This window comes from Peromyscus leucopus, chromosome 2 (genome assembly GCF_004664715.2).
Source record: "Peromyscus leucopus breed LL Stock chromosome 2, UCI_PerLeu_2.1, whole genome shotgun sequence".
Taxonomy (NCBI): domain Eukaryota; kingdom Metazoa; phylum Chordata; class Mammalia; order Rodentia; family Cricetidae; genus Peromyscus; species Peromyscus leucopus.
The window spans coordinates 6,440,929-6,446,666 of NC_051064.1; the positions used below are offsets into that span (position 1 = coordinate 6,440,929).

The following is a 5,738-nucleotide window of genomic DNA, read 5'->3' on the forward strand; positions in this document are numbered from 1 at the left end:
TATATATTTTGGATATTAGCCCTTTATTAGGTGTGTAGTTGGTAAAAATATTCACTACTTTGTCTGAATGATGGTGTCCTTTGCCATTCAGAAGCTTTTCAATTTTATGATGTCCCATTTATTAATTGCTGATCTTAGTGCCTATGCCATTGGTGTTTTGTTCAGAAAGTCTTTTCCTCTTCCAACAAGTTCAAAGTTATTCCCCTCTTTCTCTTCTGTCTGATTCAGAGAATCTGTTTTCATGTTGAGGTCTATAACCCATTTGGGAATTGAGTTTTGTGCAGGGTGCTAAGTATGGATTTATTTAGATTCTTCTACATGCAGCTCCAGTCTGACCAGCACCATTTGTTGAGGGTGTTTTCATTTTTCCATTGTATATTTCTGCCTTCTTTATCCAAAATCTGGTGTTCATGAGTGTGTGGACTAGGTCTGGGTCTTCAGTTCTACTCTATTAATCAATGTATCTGTTTTTGTGCTAATACCGTGCAGTTTTATTGCTATTGTTCTGCAATACAACTTGAAACCAGAGATGGTAATAGCTCCAGCAGTTCCTTTATTTTTCAGGATTGTTTTAGTGATCTTTTTTTTTTTTTTGCTTTGTTTTTGGTTCTCTCTCTCTCTCTCTCTCTCTCTCTCTCTCTCTCTCTCTCTCTCTCTCTCTTTCTGTGTGTGTGTTTCCATATGAAGCTGAAAACTGTCCTTTCAAGATCTGTGAAGAATTGTGTTGGGGATTGCATTGAATCTGTAGGTTGCTTTTTGGTAGGGTGGCCATTTTTTACTATATTATTCCTATGTATTCATGGGCATGGGAGATTTTTTTCTATCTTCTGACATCTTTTTCAATTTTTTCTTCAATGCTGTCTTTCATGTTTTAATTGTAATCACTCATAGCTATAAATGTCCATTTTAGAACTGCGTTTCTGTATTTTTAAAGGTTCTGCTAATGTATGTTTTAATTTTCACTTGATTCTAGGCATTGTTAACTTTTCTATTTGATTTCTTCATGGATCTTCTGATCACTAAAGAGTTGATTGTTCAACCTTTGTGTTTTTGTATAGTTTTTCTTACTACTGTTTTCAACTCTCATTCTATTGTTTGATATTTTTTAATATTGGTTAATGACCCAAATGTTGATTTATTTTTGGAGAAAGTTCCATGGACTGATAATGGAAATGTGCATACTACTCAGCCATTGGATGGAATATTCTGTAGAAGTTTAAGACTACTTGATGGATTGTCCCAATTATTTCTTATTACTGAGGTGAATTATTCACTTTACTAATATGTAGTGGCCCCCTTTAATTTTGATTGAAATTCTGCTTTGTAAGGTCTCAACAAATGCCCTTCACTTGCTAGGTATGTTGCATTCCTTCCTTTCATTTCAGTCTCTGCCTGTCTTGGCCAAAGGGGTGAGATTCTCATACAGAACATGTCTTTTAATCCAAATAATTAGTCTGCTTCTTTTTATTGGTGACTTAAGGCCGTTTATGTTTAGGGTTGTGATTAAGAAATACTTGTTGCATTCCAGAAGAAACAGGAGTGCAGCGTGAACATGGGGAAAAGGAAGAAAACAAGGAAATATGCGACTATGAAGCGAAGGCTTATTCTCAGAGATGAGAGACTTAAAGAAAAGGATAGATTAAAGCCTAAAAAGAAAGAAAAGAAAGATCCCAGTGCGCTGAAGGAAAGAGAAGTCCCCCAGCATCCTTCCTGCTTATTCTTCCAGTATAATGCACAACTGGGTCCACCTTACCACATCCTCGTTGATACCAGCTTCATCAACTTTTCCATTAAAGCCAAACTGGACTTAGTGCAGTCAATGATAGACTGTCTCTAAGCCAAGTGTGTCCCTTGCATAATTGACTGTGATGGCTGAAATTGAGAAATTGGGACAGAAGTATTAAGTGGCACTAAGGATCGCCAAGAATCCACGATTTGACTGACTTCCATGCACACACAAAGGAACCTATGCTGATAACTGCTTGGTCCAGAGAGTCACTCAGCACGGGTGTTAGTTACATTGTGGCCACAGTTGACCGGGACCTCAAACAAGGAATAAGAAAGATCCCTGGAGTCCCTATCATGTACATTTCTAACCATTGGTACCACACTGAATGGATGCCAGATGATTATGGAGGTCCTTGGTTCTAATTTTTACTTGACATAATTTGCTTGCCTTTCTTTGACCAGCTTTCTCTGTTGTCAATTAATTAAACAACTTTTTGATGTTGTTTTTCTTTTTAGTGACATATTGTCTCAATTTAAAAAATAGCTACATCTTAAAAAAAAGAAATACTTGTTGATTTCTGTAGTTTTAGTCTTTGTTTTCCTCACTGGTCACATTGCTGTTTGCTCTTTTCCTCTAGTCTCTGTTCATCGTAAGGGGTTTGCTGGATTACTGGGTTCTTCTTCTCTTATCCTCTCCCGTTTCTCTTCTGCTCATCTGTTCCTCTCCTGAATTAATTCTGTCTCCAGTGCTCCTACTTTCCCAGTCTTTCTTCCTCTGTGTGTGGGATTTGTTTTTTATACTTTCAGAAAAAATTCATTTTGTCCCTCCCTCCCTCCTCCCTCCCTCCCTCCTCCCTCCTCCTCCCTCCCTCCCTCTCTCTGTCATGTAGACTGTGTGCATTTGTATAGAGTGCCCATGTGTAGGTTCTCATGGGTGCCTTTGGAACTGGATTTATAGGTGGTTGTCAGTCACCTGACTGAGTGCTGACAACCAAACTTGGGTCTTTAACTACTGAGCCATCTTTCCACTCCCATGTGTGTGGGATTTTTTTTATGTTCTGCAATGCTGGTTTACTAGTAGTGAATTGCTTTAGTTTGTACTTACCTTAGGGCATCTTTATTTCTTCATCAGTTTTAAGAGACAACTCTGCTGGATATAGTAACCTTGGCTTCAGCTGTTTACTTTCATGGCTTTTTATTATTTCTGCTATAAAACTGATAGTATTCTAATAAATTTGTGTAGATGAATTTCTAAATAGTCTTATTAATAGAAAACATAGAGCCAGAGCCAGATATAGGGGTGAAAAACCTGAGAGAGATCAGAGGAATAGGAACAGCCACATGCTAACCTCACCTCACCAACTCTGCAGCTTCCAAAAGTGAGATACTTCTTGTCTATCCACGCCTATATAACTTGCTGTTCTGCCATCTGATTTGCTCTCTCTGTTCAGATACATCAGTTCCTATTCCTGCCAAGTTCTGTCACTTCCTGTCTGTCTGTACAGACCTCCAGACCTCCATGGTTAGCTAATGTTGGAATTTAAGTTGTGTGCCACCACATGGGGCTCTATTCCCAGTGCGGCCTTGAACTCACATAGATCCAGACAGATCCCTGCCTCTTAAGAGATAGGATTAAAGGCATGTGCTAACATTGCATGACTTTTGTGTTTACTTATAATGGCTGGCTTTTTCCTCTGAACTCTAGGCAAGCTTTATTTATTAGAGCACAAATAAAATATCACCACAAATTTGAATTTGTGAGTTGGAATTCATCTCTTACAGCTTTAATATTTTCCATTGTTCTGTGGTGTTGGCATTTTAACTATAATGTGTTATGGAGACTACTTTTTCTGGTCATATTTGCTGGAGTTTTAAATGGCCCCTGTCCTCGGATTCCTATATCTTTCCTTAGATTTCAAAAATTCATTTATTAGATATTTTATGTTTTTAGTTTTCAATCTCAGCTCCATTCAATTTTTGTTGTTGTTGTTTTTCAAGACAGGGTTTCTCTGTGTAGCTTTGGAGCTTGTCCTGGAACATGCTCTGTAGACCAGGCTGTTCTGGTCTCTTGAAGGCAGAATTCTGTTTGCTTGATCTTTTTCTTCAGTCTTAACTGAATGCAATGTTCTTTCTTCTGCTTGCCCTAATTTGTTGGTAATGCTTCCCACTCTGTTTTCATCTGATCCATTGGATCATTTACAATATTTCTGTTTTTCTTATTTCAAATTCCTTGCTGAATTCCTTACCTATACTGTTGATATTCTTTTCTGGGCCCTGGAATTGCACAATAGATAGGTAGTGCTGGGAGTTGAGCAGTCTCTGGCCACAACCTTGGGTCTATCAGTTTCTGCTATTATCTTTATTCTTGTTCCTTGCAACAGAGGGCATGGCCTAAGACCATTGTAATGTCAGTGCCTGAGCACACCCCACCCTTCCCTCACCTAGCCTTCCCCCTCTCCACAACTGCCTCTCATGGTAGTCTTTTTTTAAAAAATAATTTATTTAACTTTATTTTATGTGAATTGGTGTGAGGGTGTCAGATGCCCTAGAACTGGAGTTACAGACAGTTGTGAACTGCCATGTGGGTGCTGGGAATTGAACCTGGGTCCTCTGGAAGAGCAGCCAGTGCTCTTAACCTCTGAGCCATTTCTCCAGCCCTCATGGTAGTCTTTTACCTAGCTGAAATGATGACAGCATGTTCTCAGATTCCCTATCTTAATATTATTCCTTATCTTCTCATCCTCAGTGTAGCTCAGTCTTAAGCAATCAGCCTCCTCCCAAGACTCGACAGGATATCTCACGTGGAGATATGAGGAGTTACAAAATGGATCTCTTCTCTAACCCTGGCCTGGGACACAGAAAGACTCATTGTTACATCAACTGCCTGACTGGATTTAAGGCATACAAGAACCACGGGCTTGACTGGGACTGTCAGTCTGTTTCAATAGGTCATGTGGTTTTATCCTCCCCTCCTGCTTGAGGAGTGGGAAATGGAGCTGGGAGCTTTTTCCTGTGTGTCTCTGAATGAGTTTTCTGTTGTGGGATGTTCTGTATGCTGTGAATGTGTTGTTCTGACTGGTTGATAAATAAAATGCTAATTGGCCAGTAGCCAGGCAGGAAGTACAGGCAGGATAAGCAGATAAGGAGAATTCTGGGGAGAGGAAGGCTGAGTCAGGAGACACCAGTGTGCCGTCCAGGGAGCAGCATGTAATGGCACACAGGTAAAGCCTCAGAACATGTGGCAACATCTAGATGAACAGAAATGGGCTGAGTTTAAGTGTAAGAGCTAGTCAGTAGTTAGCCTGAGCTAATGGCCAAACAGTTTTAATTAATATGAGCGTCTGTGTGTTTACTTGGGTCTGAGTGGCTGCGGACTGAGGGGTTGAGGGAGTTGGGCAGGATCAGAAAAACTTTCAGCTACAGTTTTCTGTTTCCTCATCCTCTTAAGTTGTCATATCACTCTTTTTCTTTGGAATAAAGTCTTTATTATGTGGATTCTTCTCATTCATAAGGTTGTATGGAGGCAGCTTCTAAAACACCATTGTGATGGTATCAATGGTCTACTTGACACAATCTGGACTCATGAGGGAGATGGGCCACTGCGCATGGCTTTGAGAATTATGCTGATCAGGTTAATTGAAGTGAAAAGACCTACCACTGTGGATGACACCATTTCTCTCCACTGGGATCCTAGAATATATAAATGGAGAGAGCCAGCTGAGGACCAACATTCACTGGTCTCTTCTTCTTGACTGTGTATGCAATGTTGCTGCCTTGATTTCCCCACTGTGACAGGTTGTACTTTGAACTGTGAACCAGAATGAAATCCTTCTTCCTTAAATTGTATTTGGTCACGGCAACAAGAAAAAAAGCTAAGTCAACCAACTTACCTGCCACTCTCTGATCTTTGAGAGATCCCTTTATACCAACAACAAAAGTATATGTTACTTATATATCACATATGATAAGTCAGGTCTTCTTATCATATTGGTTTTCATCAGTTAGCTCAT

General features: G+C 39.6%; 1 pseudogene; it reads left to right on the top strand.

Moving 5' to 3' along the window:
* The first annotated feature begins 1,552 nt into the window (after positions 1-1,552).
* On the top strand, positions 1,553-2,151 carry LOC114705625 (annotated as a pseudogene).
* Positions 2,152-5,738: the final 3,587 nt, after the last annotated feature.